The 26,321-nt window shown below is 43.0% G+C and overlaps 1 long non-coding RNA gene across 2 annotated transcripts; it reads left to right on the top strand.

Annotated features, from left to right (window-relative positions):
* Positions 1 to 1,997: 1,997 nt before the first annotated feature.
* On the top strand, positions 1,998 to 24,024 carry LOC148758311 (uncharacterized). Of its 2 annotated transcripts, none has more exons than XR_016021420.1 (2): positions 1,998 to 2,064; positions 23,943 to 24,024. It is a non-coding gene; the product is annotated as an uncharacterized LOC148758311 (long non-coding RNA). The 2 variants fall into 2 exon arrangements; XR_016021421.1 differs by lacking the exon at positions 1,998 to 2,064 and adding an exon at positions 4,517 to 4,738.
* Positions 24,025 to 26,321: the final 2,297 nt, after the last annotated feature.

The following is a 26,321-nucleotide window of genomic DNA, read 5'->3' as shown; positions in this document are numbered from 1 at the left end:
GTTTGTTTTGAGAGCTTTGCTCAGCTCGGTGTTTGCCGTGGAGACACTGCTGCTCAGGGGACGGCATCGACTGGCTTCTGTACCTGCTTCTCTCAGTATTTCCCAGAGAAACACTGGACGAGGGAAGAGAAGGTGAGGAGGAGCTTCCTGTGCTGCCGAGTCGCTGAAGGGGGTGTTGAGCCCCGGAGGCCGGGCTGGGTGTGGAGCCAGGGCTGGTGTTTGTTATGTGAAGCGAGACAGGGTTCAGGGTCATTGTTCTACGAGCGGCTGTTTACTGTTTTCACTGCCATTCGTGTAGGTTTCATTTTAAGCTCCATTTTGTTTCCTTGATGTATGTGGTTTATGTCGATTCCACTGTTTTGCTTATGATTTTTTGTCTTTTCTCGACTTACCTGGATGAGTCCATTGAAACTCCTGCTGTGTCTGCTGACACATTTCTAGTTACTCACGTCACCTGAGGCCCAACGGCTGCTGATGTAGTCTTCACACATTGCCTTTTAATAACACGGTGATTGCAACAGGGATGAACAGCTTCACCTCCTTGAGTGAACTTGGATATGCATAGGGCTTGGACTCTATGAAATGCATGTCTTTCTGCTTTCATGGTCTGGTTTTGACATTGTTGTGTAGAATTGTAATTTACTTTCCGTTAATTTCAAACGTGAAAACTTTGAATAGCATTACAGGTACTATGTCTGCACTCAAATTATGCAGCTGCACAGCTTCTGTTGGTACACAAGTTTTTAATATTGAGGAAATATAATTTTTCCATTATTTGTTTCATTACTTCTGCTTTGGTGTCAGGTTAAAGAAACCATGGTCAACTCCTACGTCAGACATTCATCACGATGTTTTCTTTTAGCTTTCTTAATCTAATCTCATACATGTAAGACTTTGATCTATCTCAAGTCAGTATTTTATGGTGTAAGTTAAGGGCACGATTTGATTCCTACACCTGGGGATACTCCATTGCCCATCACCCTTTTTTTGGAAAGACTCTTTACCTAAATGAATGGTTTCCTCCTATGACAAATGACTGAAGATGGATGCATTGATTTTTGAGGTCTTCATTCGGTTGCATTCTATGTCTCTAGAAATGCATCACATCGTGATATTTCTGTCAGTGAGACTGGACATATCACCGTGACCACAGAAAACTATAATGGTGCAGAAAATCTATCACCTGGAGATGTCCTAGCACAAGGCATCATTCACGCGTTCGTGGTGATGCTCATATAAATACTACAGTGATGCCTGTCATCTAAAGAATGTACTTAATGTGAAAGTGTACATATTTGGACTTCGCAATTTGCAGAGATGTGTGAAACGGGAAAAGTGATGGGAGATTGGAAGTTCCAGGCCCCACATACATTCATAGGGCCTCACCCCTCCAGGATAGTAAATGTGTTACAGAAAATGATACAGTTAAATTACACAAGGGCAAATCGTGACAGGCTTCATGTAGGCTATTGAGTGGTCTGTGATCTTTCTGTGATGCTCCTGTAAAAACAGTGAACCAAATGCAGGGGGTAGGAAGCATTGGTTATTCTACTTTGTCTTCAAAAATGATGAACTTTAGACATCAATATCTATGCATAGAATGGGTGCTTCTACTATTTTTCTTGGTAACTGTCGTGCACTTACAGTCTGGGCAATTCAATGGGGCTTTGACCTTACTGGGATAACTGATGTGCCCTTCAATAAGTGAAAAGTTTTTCATAATATATCATAGTCACATTTTTAACATAAAAGGTGGATCATCTGCAGCTTTAAGTCAAAAGGTAGAAAAAGGGGCATCTGCATTATAATGTTTTAGGTTCAGTATTCTGCAGTTTGTACCATTCTCTAAATGCATGAAGCTAATAAAAAATTCTCTTTGTATTTAACAAAGCAGACGTCAGTTTTACCTCTTAGCTCAGAGAATATCCAAACCTGTTTGGAGGGAACTTGGTAAACCTCTTTATCTACCCTGCAGGTACTATGTCTTCGAAGACAAGGTGGAACGTGCTTTTGTACCTGCTTTACTTCAGTATCTCTACAGGAACTGTGGAAAAGAAGAAAAAGGTAAGGAGAATCTTCCTGTGTGTATAGTCTGCTGAGAGGTGGGGAAAAGCTTATCTGTTATCTGAAAACGAGGCATAGAAAGGAATTGGTGTGAAAAATCATGGTTTTTTTTTGTGGTATCAGTAAGTATTCAGTGCTGATTTTTTTGCATGTGGCTGTCCAGTGTTAATAGTGCCGTTTATGTGAGTTCAGTCATGGGCTCCTTTATGCTCTATGATCTGTCTTTGGTTTTATGCCAATGCCACGCTGTTTTTGCTACTATACTTCGTGGTCTAGTGATCTGGAACACTGGAAATAAAAATCTGATTATGTCTACCGTATCCCAGGTCACCCACGTCACCCGAGGCACAGTGCCTACTAATACAGTCTCCCGACAGTGCCTCTAATTAGCTTCACCTCTTTGGGAGAGTTGGGTCTGCATAGGTCTTATCCCCTCTGACAGACTTGGATGTGTTCTGCTTTTCTGGCATAGTATTGATGTGGTTGTTTCAAATAGATTACTATGCAGTTATTACAAAGTTATGGAAAACTTTCTATAGCACTAGATTCTTTCTGTGCTCAGATTTCAGGGTTCGGTCCCTAGTCGGGCTCTGCATCTGATATCCGGGGTTCAAGACTGGTTGGGTCCAGCTTCAAGTCTGGGCCCATGTGTGTGGGATATGTACAGCTCTGGCTCCAAGGTTTGACGTCTGCGACCTAGTATCCGTGGTCCGGCATCACATGTGAGGCTCTGGCAGTTGGTGTCCAGCATCCGTGGTGTCTAGCTTGTGTTCTGGCTTTGAGACTGGCTCAAATTGGGGTCCGGTTCTACTCTGCGACATCCGATCGATGTCCCGGGGTCTGTTGTCCAGCGTTGGAAAAATGGTTAGGTACCCAGTACAGATTCGGGAACACAGGATGTGTGTCCCGAATCTAGCATTGGCAGCAGGTGTCTGTCAAACTATGATCGTTTACCATGATTCAATGTCAAAAGGAATCCCCAAATTGGGGTTGTGGTGAAGATGGAAATTGTATTCAGTGCAAATAGCTCTATTGTGATACAGCATTGCTGTGAGAATGGCATAGCTGTGGAGCGGCTCAGTAGTGTTACAGCTCAATTATGGATCATCGGAGCCCTAAGTAGAAGAGACCCTGAGGTGAGTTCCCTCTCTGGCTAGACACTTCTGCTCTACGTTCCTCCATGACCTCCGGCGTTGTCTGGTCCTGTCTGCTTTGCCCCTGAGAGACATCATTCATGTGCAGTGCACTGTGGGAGGCAGGCGGTTTCCTGCCAGACTCTCCCTGAAGTGTGGTTTGTGTAAAAACCGTGTGTGAAAATGGCTGCTGGGCTACCTTTTTAACAATTTGAGGCGTTAGCCGGCCTTGACACTTAGGGAGATGTCTTCTTTCTCAGAGCTTACGTCTGTGTTCTTTTTGCATGTGAGGGGCACGGGTAAATGAAACATGGCTGCCAGAATCTCCTGAGAGCAATTAGGCAACAGAAACATAGCTGTCAGAATCTCGGGACAGCAGAGTTTCACACTAGAAACTTGTCCTCTGAAATATCCCAAGAGCACTTCCGTGTGAAAAATATGGCCACCAAAATCTCCCGAGAGCACTTTCGCTTGTAAAATATGGCGCCGAAATCTCACGATAAATATGGCCGAGATCTCCCAAGAGCACTTTCGCTTGAAAATATGGCGCCGAACTCTCGCGATAAATATGGCCACCGAGATCTCCCGACAGCACTTTCGGGGAAAATATGGCGCCGAAATCTCGCGATAAATATGGCCACCGAGATCTCCCGACAGCACTTTCGGGGGGAAAATATGGCGCCGAAATCTCGCGATAAATATGGCCACCGAGATCTCCCGACAGCACTTTCGGGGAAAATATGGCGCCGAAATCTCGCGATAAATATGGCCACCGAGATTTCCCGACAGCACTTTCGCGGGAAAACATGGCGCCGAAATCTCGCGATAAATATGGCCGCCGAGATTTCCCGACAGCACTTTTGCGGGAAAACATGGCGCCGAAATCTCGCGATAAATATGGCCGCCGAGATTTCCCGACAGTACTTTCGTGGGAAAATATGGCGCTGAAATCTCACGATAATATGGCCGCCGAGATTTCCCGACAGTACTTTCGTGGGAAAATATGGCGCCGAAATCTCGCGATAAATATAGCTGCCGAGATTTCCCGACAGCACTTTCGCGGGAAAATATGGCGCCGAAACCTCGCGATAAATATGGCTGCTGAGATTTCCCGACAGCACTTCCGCATTAAAATATGGCTGCCGAAATCTCGCCACAAACACAGCCGCCGGTATCTCCCAACAGCACTTACGCGTGAAAAATATGGCCGCCAAAATCGCGCAAGAGCAGAGGTTCGCGCGTGAAACATGGCCACTGGAGTTACGGGAGAACAGCAGTTTGCACAATAAACATGGTCGTGGGCATCTCATGAGAGCAGAGGGTCACACCAGAGCTGGGGCCGCTAGAGAATCAGAAGAGAGGCCTCTGCCGTGACAGACGCCATGATGCCTTTCGTGTCCTGCAGTGGTATCTTCTGTGAGGGAACTGGTTTTTTCACTGTATCTATCCTGGACGCTCTCCGGCTGGGACACCACGTGGGATTTCCTTCTGTACCTGCTTTACCTCTCTGTCTCCCCGGGAGGCACGAACGAGAGCCAAAGGTAAGGAGACTATGCCGACTCTGCGGTTCGCGGGAGGTGTGTTGGCCAGTGTTGGCCACTAGAGGGCCCAGCACTGAAAAGACATAGTAGTGAAAATTGTTGGTTTTTATTTGTGGCGTAAAATAGCGTTCAGTGCTGTTGTTTTGCATACAGCTGTCCCATATTCCCAGTGTCGTTTCTGCTGCTTCAAATTTGGCTGGATTCTGCTCCACTGATCTCCGTGTTTGATTTTATGCCAATACCACCCTGTTTTGGTTAATATAGGTGGTTTTTGGAATAGAAATATGGAAAACTGGAATTAGAAATCTTGCTGTCTCCCAAAGCCCAGATCATCCACGTTACCCAAGGCGCTAATACGGTCTCCCCACAGTGACTCTTACGCCAAGGGCAGTTAGCTTCACCTCTTTTGGAGAACTGGGTCTGCGTAGGGCTTGTGCTGTGTAATAAACTGGGATGTCTTTTCCACTATTTCGGTGTGGTGTTGACGTGGTTGTTTAGAATTATTACTTTCCAGTGATTTCAAAAGCATAGCCATTCTACTGCGTGTGAAAGGGGTATCGTATTGTGATTTCAGTTTTCATTTACACGAGTAATAATGTTTAACATCTGTTTGAGTGTGGTTTTTGCCCATTGGTGTCTTCTATGGGGAAGGGTGTGTTCAAGTCTATTGTCAGCCATAAAAAAATAAACTGATAAATACCCTAACTACAGAGATGAACTTTTGTGGTTTAAGTGCCTGAAAATTAGTTTAGTTTTGTTTTACTGTAATGTAACTGTTGAGCATTAAGCTTTTGGTTGCTGAGACACCAACTTTAAACCATCCATCTAAAATATACTTGCGCAGGTACACAGTCACAGAGAGAGCCAGGCTGCCTCACCCATAAACTTCCCCTTTAAAAAAGCCCAAGTTGACCTAAATTTCTGCCTGCTAGAGTGACCCAATAAAGAGTGAATCTCTGAAACCCAAGGTACTCCCAACATCTGCCCCTACAAAGGCAGAAACGCAGGTCTGCACGTGCACTCCCTCTATACCCAGGACCTTACCGTGTGGCCAGGGACAGTCAGACCTTCCACGGGCCGTAAATTATAAACCTTGTTTTTTCCCCCCCTCATAGTTTCCTGATAGTTGTTGCTGAGGTCATTCTTACAATCATAATAATAACAAGGGCGGGTCCGGCCACATTGCTTCAGGTCAGGGAAATATCTACAGCGGCTCACGACAAGTGACAAGGACCCCAGGCATCCATAGGCAATAGCATCGTGACAGACCAGCTCAGACCAACGCAAAACAACCTTGACAGAACGCTAAATGACGGCCAGATAGAAAAGGCCACCGATAGAATGCTTCTCTTTATATGGGTTTATACAGATGTCCAGATTAAGTACACTCCTAAAAATACAAAGTAGAGTAATGGTACCTAGGGGATAGGGGAAGGAATGGAGTCACTGTGAATGGCGACAGGGTTTCATTTTGGAGTGATGATAATGTTCTGGAATTTCACAGTGGTGAGATTTGCACAACTGTGTGACTACCGGGGTCCCCTTGATCCATGTTTTCTCACTTTCCGTGGTCAACTTTGGTCCAAAATTATTACATGGAAAATTCCACTAAAAAAAATTTTAAGTTTTAAAATGCAGTGTTCTGAGAAGCATGATGACATCCAGTAACATTACGTACTTTTTCACCCAGGATGTAAATCATGCCTTTCTCCAGCGTACACACGCTATATATTTTCCCTGTGTATTAGTCACCTGGGTTATCAGGTGGACTGCAGCGGTACTGCAGTGCTTTTGTTCCAGTGACCCTCGTTTTACTTAATTGTGGCTCCAAAGTACAACAATAGTGATGCTGGCAATTCTGACACACCAAAGAAAAGCCATAAAGTTCTTCCTTTAAGTGAATATATATGTATGGTTCAGTGCTATCTGAGGTTTCAGGCATCCATTGGGGGTCTGTAAATGTATCATCCATAATTAAATGGGAACGATTATGCTGAAAGTGACACAATGATACACTTTAAAATGATGAATTGTATGGAATATAGATATTATACTTCACTAACTCTCCTAAAAAGAGAGCAATTTTTTAACCTCAAAGATTTTGAGTAATTTGATAGTTTTTCAACAGTCATCTCATCAAGATTTACAACATTTCCATTGCCCTAGAAGACAATCTTTTAAATGCCAGGCTTAATAGAAACTAGCTGGAGTCTCATGGTATCTTCTGCATTCAATCTACATCTTGTACTTGTGGAAATGCATTAAGGAAATATGGACACGCCCAAGTATGTAGTTGAAAAAGGACAGGTAGTTTAATATGCTTATCCAGTAACTGTGGATATTGCTCTTAGACAGTAAAAACTGAACAAGGGATCATTTAGTAGCAATGTACAGTCTGAGATTATACAGATGTTGACCTCAAACAAAAAGTCAACTAGATATTCCTTCAACAACCAAAAAAAAAACGTTCATTTGGGGGAAAAGGCAGAATTCCCACCCAGGACATGCAGCCATGGACAGCCGTGCTGCCAGTCCCCAGCAGAAAAGCAGAGATTCTTTTCTAGGAGTTTGGAGAGCTGTGATAACCAAGGGGCTCTTCCTGTAGGGCTTTGTCATCCATGTAGCAGTGAGAGCTCCCCCTACAGGCCCTCCCCATTCCAGTCTTGGGCGACGGTCTGTATTTTTTTTACACAGGCACTTTTTTTGCTGTATTATATTACAATCCATTGGTCTAACGTGCACTTTAAATCGTAGTTTCGTGCATGATTTTGTAACATCATGCACTGGTTATTTCAAAAAACTATGGGTTCGATGACCTATGCAGATCTCACGAATGTGAACACATTTCATGTTACATCAATAATCATATTCACTATCGTCAGTCTTAAGTACTTGGAAGCTGTGACGTTCACAGTGGCAGATACAACTTTTCCAAAATTCTGTTTTTCATTTGAAGCTCAGTTTTATATTGCCAAGAAACGCTGTTATTTATTTTGCATGAATTTTCCTTCATGCAAAGTTGAGCTTCCAAATCTTATGATCACACAAGTGCTCTTTCTGGGGACAATTTAAATACAAATTGTAGAATATTTGTTACATAGATATTATAAGACAGGTAATCAAAACTTGAGATCTTATAAAATTATTTTTTAACGCTCCATTAAGGACATTCTGAAGTGAAATGTCACATTTCTTAAAACTGTGAATGTGGTCATGAAGAATAATAACATAGCTACTGATTAATCAACTCTAGTACCATTTGCTTGATGCATAATGAGTGGCAATAGTTTTACTGACTATAGTTTTTGCAAATCAAGGGAAATAATGCAAATAATCGGTGGAAATCCAACAAATATGTTAAATCTGGGATTATCAGTGATAACTGTAAAATTCTTTCGTCTTTTCTGTATGTGTGAAATTTTTCATAATAACACATTGGGGGAGAAATATAGTAGACAGCAGGACAGATGTGGACTATGATCTATTGTTTGCCAAATCCTGGTGAATTACGCTAGGCCAATACATCACTGTCTCGTTCTTACAGCATTACGGTGAGCCGTGACAAGTAGTAGGTCAAAACACTTCTTATTCTTCTTCAAAGTGGTCTCAGTTATTTTAATTCCTTTGGTCTTGCATGATATTTTAGACTCTGATTACCCACTTCCACATATACCACCCTTTGTGTATATTGTGATTTGTCTGTTAGGATGTATCTCCATGTGCCAAGCACGGTGTCTTCATTATCCAAGGACTATCCTCTCCCCTTCCTCTTTGCTAAAAGATGACTCTGTCTTTACTTATTGGTTGATGATAAATGTATGACACCTGCCCATTTGTGATTCACTGGATGAAGGTTGACGTCGTCATTGATTCATTCAGCACTTGAGAAATATTTCTCGAATGCCTGGTATGAGCCTGCCACGATTATTAGGCACAGAACATACATCGGTAACTAATATTCCTTGTGATAAATTCATTGAGGCGGGAAACACATAATAAATGATATAAATATTGATTTTTTTAAAAGGTAACAAGTACTCTGGAAAAACTGGAAATAACCAACTAAAGAGGATTGACAGTGCCAGTGGTGTAGCTGCAATGTTAAATAAAGCAGTGCCTTAGTTTCCTAGGCCTGCTGTAACAAGTACCACATAGTGTGGACTTAAAAAAAAAATGTATTGTGTCACAGTTCTGGAGACTATATGCCCATAATCAGGGTGTTGGTAGCATTGGTTCCTTCTGAGGGCTGTGAGCGAAGGATGTGTTATAACCTGTCTCCTTCACTTGTAGACCTGTCTTCTGTGTCTTCACATCATCTTTACTCTATGTGTGTCTGTGTCCACATTTCCCCTTTTTAAAAAAAAATAAGGACAACAGAGGTATTGGATTGGTGATCTGATGACCTCACTTTACCTTGATGACCTCTGTAAAGACCCTTTCTCCAAAAAAGGCCGCATTCTGGGCCTGGGGGATATAACTTCCGAGCGTGAGTTTTGGGAGGACACAATTCAATGCTTAACAGACAGTCAGGATAGAATTCATTTATTTATAAGGTGATACACCCTAAATCGAATCTTTTTCCATAGGACTGTGTGATTGAGTGAACTTTGTCACTGAAAATATCTAAACTGTAATTGCTGATGGACGTAACCAAAAGCGGTTGGTCTTTCAAACTGTTTGAAGCCCAAAATCTGTGGAATCTCTATTCCCTTGCCATCCATCTCTTAAATTCATCTCATTCTTGGAGTAACTTGCCAACTACAACCAATAGCTGGTTTTATACACCATTACTTTGTTTTTACTTGATTCCTGTACAGCTGCTGAGACACTAGCAACATAGTTAGTTTCGAACTCGGCTAAGGACGAAGTTAACTAAATCAATTTCTTTCCCTTCCTGCCGTGTAACAAGAAAACCAATGCCACCGTTTTCATCAGTGTATGCTTAATGAAGGGATGAATGTTAAGAAGATACTTTGACCCCCCATGTGCCTATAGCTTTGGACACTGTGATGCTGGGGTTTTTTAATTCCTCGGGGCTTTTCTATTCCTCTTAGTAAACCGCCAAGATCCTTAGCCAGATGTGGAGGCAGCAAGGAGTTTCAGAAAATAGTGCAGCCTCTAGATTATGGAGCCAAAGTGATCTGGGTGTGAACCCTGGCCCCTCTATTTCTTATTGTGCAACCTGGCCCGGGTCACTTTGAGCTTATGAAGTGGAAGTTCATACGTATGAACAGATTTACCGTGAAATTTAAATGAGATGGTGCGTGTAACTCACATGCCACATGACGTTTAAAACATAATTACTTCCTTCCCTTCAAATTCTAATTTCTACTTAGTAGCCGTTGCGTTCTAAGTTATTACATCAACACAATGACAGAGGGAGACGGGACAGTGTTCGAGGGAGCTCTGAGTGATTTTTCAGAGAGAATTATTATTCTCCCAAGAGAATAACGATGGTAGGGCATATTTACTTTTTCAGTTAGAATAGCTGATTTTATAAGATGCTATGCCATGTGCCAGGCATTGTAGTATTGAGACCAGCCACACACTAGCCAGTTATTTTTTAATTGAAGCTTCGCCATTACTAGCTATGTGAATTTGGGCATATTACTTAAAAATGCCAAACTCTAGTTCACTTAACTAGAGGGGGGGAGAATATTATGTTCCTCGTACGGTTATAGATAGAAATAACGCAGTAAAGGGCTCAGCAGACGGGGCACCTCACAGTCAGGTGTCTGTAGTTTTTGAAATAAGCAATGATGAGTACAACTTGTTGTGAGCATTCACTTGGAGCTGAAGATTTGTTTCCCCAAAATCCCTGTTTTTCTGAGTATTTCTTAAAATCGGCTTTACTGAGGGTACAATTTACAGAGAGCAAACTGGGTCCATTTAAAGTGTTTAGCAAATGAATAGTCACGGAACCACCACCATCAACAGACAGATCGCTCCCAGTGGTTCCATGGTGGTCCTGTTTGCAGTCCGTTGCTCTCCCACCCCCAGCCGCAGACAACCAGGGACTTATCTGTTGCCATTAGACATTATCTGTTTTAGAATGGCATATACGGGAGTCACAGTGTGTACTCTTGTGTGTCTCACTTCTTTTACTTAGAATGCTTTTCACATTTAACCATGCAGTTTAATGGTCATTAGTTTGTCACATTTTATTGCTGAGTAGAATTCCATTATGTGGCTATACCCCGATTTGTTTATCCAGTCACAAGCTGTGAATTATTATACGTGACATCTGTTCTTTACATGTACATAGGGCTTCAATTCGATAAATGGACTTGATGAATCATATAACTGTACGGTTAGCATTTTAAAGACATGCCAAACTGTTTTCCATAGAGGCTGCACTATTTCATAATCCCCTCACCAAGGATGAGGTTTCTATTCGCTCCAGTACTCATCAATTATTACATTTTTTTATCTTAGTTCTGTTACTGGCTGTGAAGTACTAGCTCCTTATCTTTTCATTTGCATTTCCATAGTGACTAATGAATGCTGAGCCTCTTTACATGGGTTTAATGGACAGTCAGTCCTATGTATTCTTTTAAGTGAAGCATCTGGTAACATATTTTTATTGTGGTTTTTTTTTTTTTTTTTTTTTTTTTTTGGTTTGTCTTACTACATAACTTATGAGTTATAAGGGAGAAATTTTATACTTCTCAGTGTACAGACCATCCTCATTTTGTTACATTTATCTAAGTGTCTCATGTTTTTGTATTACCCAGAAAGCCCAGCTAATGGTGGAAGTAAGGTTCGGTGGATTAGGAAAAGGCCTGACCTGAAGCCCAGAATGACTGCTGCTTTTACTGTAACCAAAGCAACTGGGAAACCAGGGGCTCACAAGGCGGTGGATCAGCCCAGGAATGTTAACAGTGTAAGGGGAGGTGTTTCCAAAATGCCAGTATTTCCAAAAGCCACACCTATGACTTGTGCCAAGTAAGGCCAACTCTGAGACATGCTGACCTCTCACACTTGGGGCTCAGTGCTAGTCCTGTAACCGCAACACAGCAACTTTCAGCAGGAGGCTGCCTTAGGTCTGGGTCAGATTTTGCTCCCAGAAAAGCATCTTGGGTGCCAGTGGGCCCAGAGGGGCTGGTGCTGAGTCTGCACATGCAGTGGCTGAATGAACTCAACCAAGGATTGGCACACACACAAGCCACCACCAAACACTGATGACCACAGAACAGCAGCAGGGTTGTGCCACATGGCTCTTGAGACCTTAGTCTCTGTGAATTAAATCCCATCCCATACTCAGGGAGAGAAGGACTAGAATCCAGGCCTTCTGACAACCAGAATAGCCAGTAGTCTCATTGGAACTCGTGGGAACTCATGTATGTTATATGTGAGAGAGAACAAGCTCCTGGGTTGACCTAATTATTTCCAAAGGAAGTATACTACGGGGGGTGGGGGGGGCCTGGTTGGGCCCAAAGTCCAACCCCTCCTCTGATCACCAGCCTGGTCTCTTGTCAGTCACGGGGGGAAAAAATATTTTTAGTTACTTAGCCCAGAGTGGCTCCTTTTCTAATTGTCACTTCTTCATGTGAGACTGCAGGAGTTCTGAGAGAGGGAACTCCAGCATTAGGCCTCTGGAATAGGTGCCATTAATAGTTCTGATGATGACACTTAGAACTCACATGAGTGAACATATTAAAAATAATGGTAAAACTTTTTTAAATAAAGTTTTACTTGAGACTTATTGATATTAGACAAGACTAATATTTATACTCATAGTTTTCCATCTATTGAGCAGATAGTGTACTGGATAGTGGAACTGGAATAGAAACATACTGAGAAAATTGTCTGCATACATTATTCTTATTGCTCAACTGGTAACTCAAACTTTGAGTCTAACCTCCTTCCAGGCATCATCTCAGAAAAACGTGGTCAGAGCAGGAAAAAATGCTTACAGACCCAGTTATGCAGAAACTCTACAGCTAAGAGTGCAATCTGAGGAACTGATATTAAATGTGTGGACAGTGTTAGCATATTCATTGCAGAGAAACAGTTGAAGTCAACCTAGATGTAACGGGAGGAAGTCTATAAATACGACATATACGTGAGATGGCATATACGCAACCATTTACAATCACGTGTACACAGAATATTTATGCAGTGGGAAATAATCTTGATGTATGTGAAATTTCTTAAAAATGTAGTAACGGTCTTGGTTAAATTTCAAGGAACACAACACCTACCAACACTAAATCACAAACAAATAGAAAATCTGAATAGACCTGTAACAAATAAGGAGATTGAATCCGTAATCAAAAATCAAACAGAGTAGTACATACAGAAAGGGCTTTGGGAAATGGGGAGAGGTGTACAAACATAAGCTTTTATTGCAGAACACTTAGAATTGTGTATATAGATTTACCCAAATTACTTAATGTTTGAATGACTAAATAAGTCTTTTCAACATATGATTGGTAGAAAAGGGAATGGTGAAGATACTGAGGAGTCACCCTCCCAATGTCACAGGGGCTCCTCTGCCGGTTCATGCTCTTCTAAGTTTGCGGCACTTCAGTGTGTGAGCAACTTGGGGAAATAGGAGTTTAATTTTTAAATGACCTGAATAGCACCTTCTCCATATTAGACACACAAATGGTCAACAGGCACACTAAAATGTTAAACATCATTAGTCATGATGAAAATACAAATTAAAACCACAATGTGAAACCCCTTCACGTGAAACAGAATGGCTATAATTGAGAAAAATAAAACAAATGGCAGCAACAATGTGGAGAAATTAGAACACTTAAATATTCCTTCTGAACATGTAAAATGGTGGCCTGAGTGTACTATAGTTGGGAATTTCTAACCCGTAAAAAAATTCCCATGTGGTACAAGTCCACTTCTAGAAGTAGACCCCCCAAAATTGAAAACAGATGTTCAAACAAACACTGATACATGAATCCACGGCAGCGCTGTTCACAACAGCAGAGGCCTAAACAATCCAATGTCCATCTTAATCAGCAGTGAAAACTAAGTAAATAATTGTGTAGCTATACCAGGATTCCTTACATTGATATAATTATGGACATATTAATAATTTCTAGAAACATGTATCCCCATAACACACAAAAAATTTAATATACCAGAAGACATATTTAGTAATACACCAATATATTTAGTTCCTCTACAATAAATACCAAAAAGTTGATAAATCTATTTTCAGTAATCAGTGTTTCATTATTTTATCCTATTTGGAAATAGTCCAGACGTTAAATGCATATCCATCATTAATTTAGATAGCAAAACTGTTAAGTTTCAAATTACCAAAACCTTTTCAGTGCTTATGTAGAATATAATTATCGCTGAAAAGTTTACATATTTTTTATTTTCATTGTATCTATCTCACATATTAGTTGAAAATTTTAGATGTCAAAATCAATTATTACCGAAGCTATTTTCTTGACACATTTTGTAACACAGATAACAAACTTATTTTCAGAAACACAGTTAAAATATAAATATTTTATGTTACTGACTTTCACAGATATGACTATGTGATAAACACAAACTAAAACCAGCTTTAATATCAAATATTTCACCACGTCATCTGATCCTGAAAAGCATTTGGGTCAGTTTGTATTTTATTTCTTAATTTATGTAAGCATTTAATTTCTTCAAACCGATCAAATATTACACTAGTAACACCATCCACAGATACAAAACATCTTACCACACACAAACTGGTTTCACACAGGGATCACAAATTAACAGAATTAGTAATAACTTTAGAGAACGCACAAGATGGTTCACCAAGAAAACAGCTGGTTGTCACAAGAACTCTGTAACACAATTTCAATGTAGAAGTTTTTACCATTCCGGGATCCATCGTCTGTACAAGGACAGTGAGGACTAAATAGTGAGACAACCAACCAGCCTCCTTACAGCTCCGGCCAGGAAGCCAGAGGCCCCTCCACACAGAGTGCAGAGGAAGCAGCCCTCCCAGAGCCAAAGGGTCACCCCCAAAGACAGTCAGAGAAAGTACAGACCTTCGTCACCCAGGAGGTCAGGATGGAGATGTGGACAGGGTGTCTCCGGTCTCCCACAAAATGGGAGGCACCTCCAGCCCCAATCCCACTAAATCGTGGTTTCCGGGAGGTGCTACTAGACTGGGATGTGTCCAGCTCTAACAGGTAAGGAAGGCTGGGGGGACAGATGCCCCTTATGGGCAGAGGCCCCTCAGGACACACTCCCCTGGGAGCTGGCACAGCCAGGCAGAGGCCCACTGGGAACCCCAGCTTATCTCACTGGCCACCAGGTGCAACGGAGTAAGTGCACCTGGCCGATGGTGGGGACGCCGGTCTGGACAGAACCGCTTAACTCCCCAGCCTGTGGGGCCGGCTCCAACGACAGGCTTACGGGAGCCTGTGCCTGTGTTCCGTCCCCATGGTAGTGACTTCTTAGGACAAACGACATGCAAGACACAGATATGAGAAAAAACGAACACCTCTGGGAGGAAAGAATATAGAGTCTCTAGGTGCAAGAAGTTAGCTGCACAAGTATTTTTTTCTGACGATCTAAATTCAGAAAAGAGACAAAAGCCTCGCACCCCTTCTAACTTCTACCCAACCCCACAGACAGAGACCAGGAATTATGATACATGCGCACCTAGAATTCACATCACCATGAAATTTCCAAATACAGCGAGGAGAAATCAAGTAAATATGACATTTAGACAAGGGTGGGAGTGGACTCTTAGATTTCAGATGTAAAAATGGGAGATTTACAGGTAATTCAGGAAAAGCTGAACACACGTGGCAGGTACATTTCGTGAGGCTCCTGCATGGACTCTTCCTGTCTACTGCTAAGGGGATTGTGCTCAGGGTTTATGTGTGCTTCACAGTCTTTAAGGAGGCAGGAAAAGGGGAGTCAGGCTGGAAGAGGGAGGCTTGTATTGTTAAAAATGCCCCTTTTGCAATTTATTTTCCTTGGCTCAGCTCTCTGGCCTCAGTTGTGGGCTGTGTTTACATTTCTGATCTGCTCGGCAGAGGACCTGGGGGAGATGCTGAGACTCTAATTTGTATCAGACTGAAAAAGCCGCCTCAATTTTGGTCAAGTTCCTGATCAGTTATTACATTCCTTAAAACTTGTTCCAACATACCAATTCTCGTAATATTAGATCGAAATACAGTTTTTAAAAATTTGCACATCTCTTGATTTTTCCCTTCTGCTTTTTTTAAACCTAATGTTGACATTAGCATTTTTAAGACACAAGCTGAAGAACTAATTCAAAAGTTAAATCTCCTTGAATTCATTTGTATTAAACATGTGGTCTTCCTCTAGGTTCCAATAAAATAGCTGTTTGCCATGAAAATTCTCCAACGCAGTTTCAAAATTTGAAGTTTTTCAAATTCAAAGCAAATGTGGTATGACCATTGATGATAGGATTTTAATAGCTCCTCAAACCAAAAAGCCCTTTTACTAACTTAACCAAGGAAGCCAAAGGCTTTCTGTCCCTGTGGTATTTTCTTTCTTTTTTTTTTTTTTTTAATTAGAGTTTATAGGAGTGACAATTTTCAGTACAGTTACATAGGTTTCAGGTGTACAATTCTGTGTTACATCATTTATAAATCACATTGTGTGTTCACCACCCAGAGTCAGTTCTCCTTCCATCACCATATATTTGATCCCCTTTACCCTCATCTACCACCCCCCTCTCCCCTTGGTATTTTCTTTCGATTACAAACGGCACAAGACACAGGCACAGAAAAAAATGACCACTTCTGAGAGGAAAGGATCAATAAAGAAAACCTGAGTCGCTACTCCCGAGAAGCCAGCTTCACAAACATTTTTTCTTGCCAATCTACATGTAGAAAAGAGAAAACGGACACGCAGCACTTCTAAATTCTCCCCAACCCCACAGAAATAGACCAGGAAAGATGACAGGGTGAACAAAAACATCGCTTACCTCTGCCTGCAGATGAGATGTCCATGAGCTCCCAGCTGCAGCGGTTTCCAGGTGCTGTAATCCAGCCAGTAATTCTCCTCCCAGGCTCCCCAATACTGTGGGGCTTAAAACAATTCTTTTGCTCTCATCTTGTGTGTTAGAGGAGATCAGGTCCTTGTATCTATCACCACAGGAAGGCATTCCAGGACGTAGGAACAATGCATCATGAGCAAAGGAAAGCAGGCCAAGGGTTTAATAAAAGAAACAAAATATGTTCCCAATATGCAGGAGTGCACAAGACCACGAGGAGAGTGACTGCACCGGGACAAAGAAAAGTTAGGATTATATCTGAATGAGGGCGGGAAATATTCAAGGGTGGAGTCACAGGTGATCTATGGGCGTTTCTAGGACGTTCCCAGGGCCTGTCTTTGTTGATGCCTCCTTCCCACCCGGAGGAGGGATTCCCTCATAGGAACTGTGAAAGGGGTGGAGAATTTTCCCGCCTGTAATGCTAATACTGTTATGGCCAATTACAATTAGCTGTAGCTGTAGCATTTCTTAGGAATTTTTCCCTGCCTGGAATTCTGATAGTGTTATAATGCATCACAATTAGCTGTAGCTGCACTTTCTCTTACGAATGATTGCATTGCATTTCTGTTTTCTTTGTTTCCTCTCACATCTTCCTTCCTTTCCTCCCCCATCTCCCGTGGCCCTGTGCTCTCTGCCTATGGTAATAAGTTTTTCTAGCTGAGCTAATCATAAAATTAATAGAATCAGATTAACGTAAAATAGAATTTTAACATATGCGCATGGGGAATTCACATACGTCTAAAAATTCCAAAGGCAGCGAGGTCAGATTGGGTGCTTGGCAGGTAATTGAGGGAGAGTGGCACACTCTCAGGAGGTAAATTGTTGGTAGGCAACCCTGACAATAATGGGAATGGGGGAAGGGTGGTCAGCAGGCTCCACTGGGCGTCTTCCCGCCTTATGCTAAGGAGTTTATGCCAAGGGTCCCTCCCTAAACCAGGTTTTTCCATCTGAATCTCTTAGGCAGGAAAGAGGGAGGGTCAAAGGCTGTTTCAGAGTCTTTTGTTCCCTAACAAGGAGCTTAAAGTCAGTGTGCACAAAGATAAAACTTTTCATCCTCTTCTTTCCCACCTTTGTAACTTTAATACAAGTTCCACATCCAGAAGTTAAGTTGGTAGATTGTTCCATATTTCATTGATCTAATCATTCAATCCGGAGAATAAGTTAGTTAAATTGTTGGATCTTATTTCATGAGGCAGTGATGTTGATACAATCCCAAATTTCACCTTTCATTAACTACCCTGCTTAGGTGACTTGCTCAGGTGGAGGGAAGGAACAAACTGTCTTCTACCCTCAAGGTTTCTCCTGGCTGCTCTAATAATCAAACAGACATGAGACAGATTAGCCAAGAGAAAAATAAGCCGCTTTAATACATACACATGGGAACCCCGCACACAGGAGAGAGTGAGAGACCCCACATACAAGGTTGGTAGGGAATTAGAAAGGGAACCTATGTAGCTATGACATGCCAAGCTAGGAATGAAGTAAGGTCCCTTGGGGGCTTGAAAGTGTCACTGCAGAGGGGTGACAAGAGGAAATGTTTCATAAATATCTTGAACCTAGTCAGACAGACAGATGTTGACAGACACTAAAGGAGGTCCGACAGGGGCAGAAATAGAGAAAGAATGTTGGGTGTGGGGTGCTGAGCTGCTACCAGCCCAAGGTCGCTGTGTGCGTGACCTGTGGGTTTGGGATCTCTCGGGGTGTCCTTGGCTGCCTCTGCACTGTTTTCCCAGGTCTTCCATATATGCCTTTAGGCCCCCACGAGACTGAAGTTCCCACACCAGGCCAGCACTCTGGACCTGAGAGTGGCCCCAGCCTTGGATGACACCCCTTATGCCAGGGAAAAGCTGAGGGACTGTACCCCAACCCACCGGACAGGTCCAGCTACCACAGCCGTGCAGGGGGGAGCCTGTTCCAGCAAAGCTGCCCCAGGAGCCTGGTGTTCAGCTCCCCCTGCAGATGCTGCACCTGGAGTGGAGTCCCCAAGGCCCCTTCAGCCCCAGTGCACAGGCCAAACCCTGGGATCCCACCACAGCCTGCCTCCCCTGCCAGGAATGCTAATAGTGTTTTAACCCACTCCAATTAGCTGTAGCTGCACCATTTCTTAGGAATAATCTCATCTCTCTTTTCCTTGTTTTGCCTCACATCTTCATTCCTTTCCTCCCCTCTCTCCCTGAGGCACTGTTCGCTCTGCCTATGGTAACAACTTCTTCTAGCTGAGCTAATCATCAAATGAACAAAATGAGATTAATGACATACATCAAATTTTAATATATGTGCATGAGGAATTCACATACTTGTCAAGATTGGGTGCTTTGCAGGTAATTTAGGAAGAGTGGCACACTCATGGAAGGTAAATTGTTGCAACTCAGAAAATAATGGGATACGGGGGAAGGGTGGTCAGCAGTATCCACTGGGTGTCTTCCCGCCTTATACTAAGGAGTTCACGCCAAGTTTCCCTTCCTAAACCAGGTCTTTCCATCTGAATCTCTTAGGCAAGAAATGGGGGGGGGGGGGGGTCAAAGGTTCTTTCTGAGTCTTGTTTCTTAACAACCAGCTTTAAATCAATGGTCCCAAAGGCAAGTTTGAGTCCTCTTCTTACCCACCTTTGAAACTTTATGAAAGTTTCACATCTAGAAGTTAAATTGGTAAATTGTTCTGTATTTCATTGATCTAATCACTCAGTCCTAATGATGGAGGAATATTTTCCTGTGATTCCCCAATTAATGTAGATGATGTTGGATCTGCCGGCAGTTTCTGGGTGTAGGCCGGGATCGTGTCTCGTGAGACCCAAGAATGGAAACACGGACCCAGGAGAGGTAGAGAGTTTTAAAAAGAGGATAGTTTATTGCAAGCAAAGAGTCAGAGCTCCCGAGCAGGAGGGGGTCCCGAATGGGGGTGGCCCCGTGACGGAGGCAAAAGCCCTTACTTTTATATCTTCCCTTGCCTGTTTGGGGAAGGGGAGCTGTTTGAAGAAGGGAACTGGCGCCTTCTAATGCCTTCTAATCTAATTTCTCTACCATGTTTGTGCTGCTTGCCCATCCTAAAGGAATTAGGAAAGTAATCCACTTTTATGTATCAGATCTGTTGCGTTTGTCAGGCCAAAAAGAATTTTATGATTAATCTAAAGGCCTTGTTATATTACGTCCTGGAGCAAAGGAGTGATTTCAAAACCTGGAGTTTTAGGATATGGCTGTCTTTTCTTTATTCCACCAGGGGCCTCCCTGTCTACCTAGGGATGCTAGCTAACATGTATCACTAATAAGTTAGTTTATAAAGTAATTGTTGAATCTTATTTTATGATGCAGTGATATAAATCTACTCCCAAATCTCACCCTTTGTTAACTATCTGATTACTTGCTTATGTGAAGGAGGAAGAAACTTTCCTCTACCATCAAGTTCCTTTTGGCGGCTCTGATAATCACATAGACATAAGACAGATAAGCAAGGGAAAATAAGCAGATTTAATACATACATAGGGGAACACCACACACAGGAGAGAGTCAGAGACCCCAGGTACAGGAAAGGTGGGCAGATAGAAATGGTAAATAAGGCATCCGGAGCTAGGGATGAGATAAGGTTCCTTAGGGGCTTCATAGTGTCACTGCAGGGGGGTGTGATAGAGCAGATGTTTCATGAATATCTTTAACCTAGTCAAAGAGGTGCTGACAGAGACCAAAGGAGAAGGTCAGACGGGGACAGAAATAGAAGCACGGTGTAGGGTGTGGGGTGCTGAGCTGCTGCCAGCCCACAGTTGCCGACTGAGTGTGTGGCCTGTGGATGTGGGATCTCTCGGGGTGTCCTTGGCTGACTCTGCACTGTTTTCCCAGGTCTTCCTTGTGTGCCTTTAGGCCCCCTGCTTCCCCAGCTGTCCCAGGGGGCTGCAGTCTGGACCCTGCAGGCCTCTCTGTAGTCTCTCTGAAACATGCCCAGATTGGGACACCACAAAAGAGGCCTCACCTCTCCCTGTCCTAGAGCTTAACAGATGACCAACCCCCTCCCGGAGGTTTGGGCTTGGAATGTCCCGTTCCTGAGCTTAGGAGATCCCTCTGTCCCAGTTACATGCTTTAGATAATTACCCTGAAACTTACGCTTGCTTACTAGTCACAGTGCCCTGTGCTCGCCGATTACAATATTTAAGGCCCAGCATTCTTTCCAGTCACTGCTCCTGGATGGTGAACACATTGGAGAGCCACGTCGCCAAAGGGAAGCCTCCATGCAGACCCCCGGAACCATCACAGCTTCTGGAGGAATGCCCAGATTTCCCCATAAATATCCCAGGCTGGTCTGAGAATGTCATGGCAGTTTTTGGAGGTGTTAACCCGCTGCCTTCTCAGGCCACCGGTGCTCTGATAATAAATGCTTATTCTATGACCCAACTCCTGTGTCGGTCTATTGGCTGAGCGATGCAGGCAGCACGAGCCCCGGACTCGTTTGCCTCTGGTTTCAGTTTCTGGCCACCCAGATGGGACGGCCTCGGGGCTCCTCCGGTAAGTCTCGGCTTGCAGAGGGTCTCGGGGGCTGCCTGGGACTGGGCAGATTCCTTGGTGCAGGACCGACCTCTGCCGAGATATTTTGCTCGTGGAGGTGGGGTTTGTGCCAGGGCCTGCCCGTCATGGACGCCTTTTCTGCACATTTGGGATAGAATAAGCGTTGGCTCTGTTTCCTGCCTCTAATTTCTGGTTTGGAAATCGGGGTGGCTCTGGCATGCGCAGACAGAGGACTTTACACTCAACATCTGGGGCTCCTCTTTGAGGGCCATCTAGGGGTCATACTGACACACTGGCGTCAATAGGTGAGGTTGCAACATCCAGCAAGGCGTAATACCCCACCAGTAAGGGGCTCTGGTTGCAGGCTTCCTCTGGTCTTGGAAGCACGCCTGTGGTCGGCACTGTGAAAGCCACCATGCTCGGTTTCAGTCTTTGGGCATTGGGTGGCCTTAGGGCCACACTTGGTTTTCCGTATTCGCTCACTAGCTGATTGTCTGATGGTCAACGGACCATGTATATGGATTAAGACGCTGTCGCATCCCAATTTGGTGCCTGGCCAGGTTTCGGTTTTGGTATTCGGATCCAAAGTTAGTTTTTCTGGTTTTTGTCTGTCTGATTCAGGAAATACTTGGATCTGTGTGTGTGTGTGTGTGTGTGTGTGTGTGTGTGAGTGTATATCAAGTGTAGCTGTATTTGTTCAAGCTCAAACATGGGATGTAAGGTTTCAATCCCAGCTGGGAGCCCATTGCGTAAAATATTAGGACATTCGCAAAAGTACAGCTATAAGCCATTGACCAAAAAGAAATTAATGTTCTATTACAGTGATGTTTGGCCAATGTATACATTAGATTCTGGAGAATGCTGGTTGCTTGATAGTTCATTAAATTACACTGTTTTGCAATTGGAATTCTTCTGTTAGAGATCTGAGAAACAGGGTGAAATTTCTTATGTATGCCTTTATGATAGACTCTGAAAAGAATGGAACTAAACTGATAGTTCAGCAAAAAGGGGACTCCACCCATCTCCTAATCCACTCATGAACAGGAATGCTGAGGCTGAGGTAAGGGAAGCAAAAAAAGACACTTTTAAAACCAAGTGGCTAATTCTCAAGCCAGACCTCCCACCCTTTGTTCCAGCATCTTTGAAATTTTAAGGGTAACTGTAAGATCTTAGGACCTCTCTGCAATTGTTAATGATTCTGTTCATATGTATGTTATCTGTGATATGTGTGTTTGTACGTTTTATATATAATGTTTTTGCCTACAGATGTATTGCCAGTTTGTAATTGATTGGCTTAAAAAAAAAAGATTAAGCACTTATAAATTTAAATACTAAAAACTAACTAGAGTACTTGATACTAAAATATTTGATAATAAGACTAGTTTAACTTTTAGTTAGATATTTTTTTTTTTTTTTTAGGTTAACATTAAATATGGTATCTTTTGCCTGGGTTTACAAAAATAAATTCATGTTATCTCATTCACAAAATTTGTCCAAAAATAACTTGGGTAATAATTACCTTTGAAATCTCCTAAACTTAAGAACTAATAAAATGTTAACAGATAAAACTTTTCAGTAGTAATAGAGTGTGCATGCTTGGACGAGGTTTCTCAGCATCTGTTGGTAACTTAAGATTTCAGTTTTAGGCGACTGGTTGGCTCAGTGGTTGGAGCGCAGTGCTCATAGCAACAAAGTCGCTGGTTTGATTCCCCCGTGGGCCAGTGAGCTGCGTCCTCCACAACTGGATTGAAAGCAGTGACTTGACCTGGAGCTGAGCTGCGCCCTCCACAACTACATTGAAAATGACTTGACTTCTGGCGATGGGTCTTGAAAAAAAACACTGTTCTCCAATATTCCTCAACTGAAAAAAAAAACAGAACAAACAGAAAAAAAACACCTATAAATAAAAAGATTTCAGTTTTACTAACTTGTGTTAAATGATAAAAAGTACTGAATATCTAGGTATTTCAAAATAACAAAATGCTGAAATATTAATTATCGGATGAGTCTGAGTTCACCTATTTTTTGGTTTCTTGTCACAGGATATCTGAAAGCTAACTTACGATGTCAGTAAATGTGTTTTTTAATTTCCTTTAAAATATAATTTTTAAAAATTGGTAGATATATTGCTAACAAAAACCTATACTTCTAAAGGTTGCAAAATGTGTTTATGGATTTGCTAATGGAAATGTTGAATACTTGCTTTTAGTTGTCAGTAAAAATTAAGGCTCTGAAGGTTATGGATTTTCATTAATATGTAAGGAAATGATGTATGTTTCAAAAAAAAATGCATAAGGTATAAAAATATATTTTTGAAGGAAAAGAAAGGAGTTTGTCCTAAGTATGATTATTTCTGAATAAGTGAGAGGACACAAACCTAGAGGGACTGGGAAAATTATAGAAGGTTTGTGAAGAAAAATCTTGAAGACATTTTATATATGGTTAAACTAAATGTGACTTAAATAAATTTAAGTATCAAAAGTAAGACAGTACAAAATTAGTTAAGTTTTCTCTCTCTGCTAAATAAAACAAAGTTTGTTAGACTAGTGGTCTGCTACTGATATTATAGGAAAGTTTTCTGTCTGAAAAGCGAAGATTTTCTGTATCATCAAAATAATTTTCTATGTTTATATTGTCTTAATTAGATCTTCAATTACTCAGGAAAATTAAATCTAAGAACTGACTTTTGCTAATAGTTATGCAAACTTGTGTATTTCAGGACTGCTGGAGTTCACGTGTTCTCCTCGGTGTCAGATATAGACCAATATAAGGAAGCTTGTTTTCCTAACCTGGCAAGGTAATACAATGGTTCTGGTCCACTGTTACATTCCTGATACAGGCTCAGATCCTAAAAGAAGGACAGGGGATTTGTTTATTTGTCTTTAACAACCACGACAGGGAAAAGGAGAAAAGAAAGGAACAATGACACTGTAGATGAGGCCAGAGGCAGGCCACATTTTTGGCTGCAGTTAATAGACAGACCAAGGCCAGGGCCACCTCAGGGCCACCCAGGCAGCCCCAGAAAGGAAAAGGAGCCTGCTTTGGACGTGGAAGCCCAGGCCACTGGGGTAAGGCGTGCTAGAATCCTGCAAAGCAGCCATGCCCACTGTGCAAACTGAAGGGCACTGGAGGAGGGATCGTCCCCTGTTCTGAAGGGAGCAGGGACCAACTCCTTCCCTGCAAATGGCTGTAATTGACTGAGGAACCTAAAGAAGTGGCTCCCAAGAAGAAACAGCTCATGCTCATCACAGAGGAGGAAATGCGGGTGACCCTTGACGTGGCAGGTAAGCCTGTTAATTCCCTGGTTGATATGGGAGCCATTTACTCTGTCTTGACTGCTCACTCTAGACCCATTTCTTCCTCTAAAATCTGCTTGGTTATAAAGATAAAAACAGCCCCTAGACTTGGGCTCATTTTACTCAGCCTGTTCCTTACCAATGGTCTATACCTGAGAGAAAATATAAAATGAACGAATCAGACTTAAAAAGGGCTCTGGAAGTTTTCTGAGCAGACCTCTAGGCCTGCCCGTTGCTTTAGATTGTGACCTCAATTCTTTTATGTCCTGTGTTAACTTGGGAGAGGTTCAGCAGACGCTTAGGAAATATTGGGGACCAGTACCTCCCCCAGGCCAACCCCTCTACATATTGTAGCCCCAGAAAGCCAGGAGGCCAAATACCACTGAAAGCCTGGAAGGGGAGGAGTCTCTAACAGATCAGTTAGCTCAGAAATGAAAGGGACCCTTTGCAGTTGTCCCAAGCCCCACAGCTGTTGTTGAGCTTCAGGGAGTCAGTGGCTGGGTCCACTTCCCTTGAATCAAACCTGTTTCATTTCAGTCTCCACAGGACGCCCCCAGAAGGAAGACGGTCACTCCTGTCCTGTGAGCCGGCTGAAGACCTTCAGCTCCTCTTCAAACAGACAGGTTTGTGTCGTCTGAAACACAGCAGTTTCATCTCCAGATGGCCATCTGCCAGGCACGGCCATCATCCCTCCTGAGGATGACAAGCCAGGCCAGTAGCCACGTAATAACCAGAGGACCTTTCCTCTGTAGTCCCCTCCCCGCTAGAACTGAACAGCAGAGAACTCTCTGTTAGCCGGAGGCAAGGACTACGCCCTCTCAGCAGGAAGTAGCAAGAGACCTTGTCACCCGTATCCCTGGATTTAAAAATTGTCTTTATAATATAGTTATTTGTTTCTAATCTAACCTTACTGATTTTATATAAATAAAATGAACATAAGATGGGGAAATTTAAACCCGGGCCCGGTTGGAACCACCATGAAATAGGCCTCGCCTCTCCCTGCTCTAGAGCTTAACAATTGACCGATCCCCCCTCCCTGCGGTTTGGGCTTGAAATGTCCTGCCCCAATTCCTGAGCTTAGGATGCCCGGTTCCCTGCTTTACATAATTACCCTGAAACTTGTGTCCCTGTACTTACTGATCACAATCTTTTATGGCCTAGCATTCCTTCCAGGTTACTCTCATCACTGCCCCTGGTTGGTGACCACATTGGAGAACAACATCGCAAGAAGGAAGGCTCCATGCAGACCCCTGGAACTATCAGGTGGCCTCTGGAAGAACGCAGAGGTTTCCCCTTAAATATCCCAGGCTGGTCTGAGAATGTTACGGCAGTTTTTGGAGGTGTTAACCGGCTGCCTTCTCAGACCACCGGTGCTCTGATAATAAACACTTATTCTATGACCCAGCTCCTAGTAGGTCTAATGGCTGAGCAGTGCAGGCAGCACGAGCCCGGAACTCGTTTGGCCTCCCTGTGGTCTTTCCATACCCAACCTTTCAGCTCTCAGACCTGGGTTCCTTTTGGTCTGGTCCTCCTGGGCTGCCTCTTTTACAAGCAAAATAAACCTTTGGTTTGCACCCCTCTGCTCCCAGATGTGGTGACTTACAGAGGCTGCCTAGGCGCACTGTTAATTCAAAAGCGGCCCTGGGGATGCTCGGGAGCCAAGAGGGGAGGGTGGCCTAAGGCAGCATAGGTAAGAGACAGGTAGGAAGGCAGTTAATTCAGGTGTGCCAAGCCCTGTGCTTGGTTTCACCTCCAGGACTCCACATCCCAGCGGGCAACTCCCAGGGCACAGATGACTGCAC

The sequence above is a fragment of the Rhinolophus sinicus genome, chromosome 5 (assembly GCF_057876585.1).
Source record: "Rhinolophus sinicus isolate RSI-liver-muscle chromosome 5, RSI-T2T, whole genome shotgun sequence".
NCBI lineage: Eukaryota > Metazoa > Chordata > Mammalia > Chiroptera > Rhinolophidae > Rhinolophus > Rhinolophus sinicus.
The sequence above is the reverse complement of the archived record's forward strand: the minus strand, read 5'-3'. Positions and strand labels throughout refer to the sequence as shown.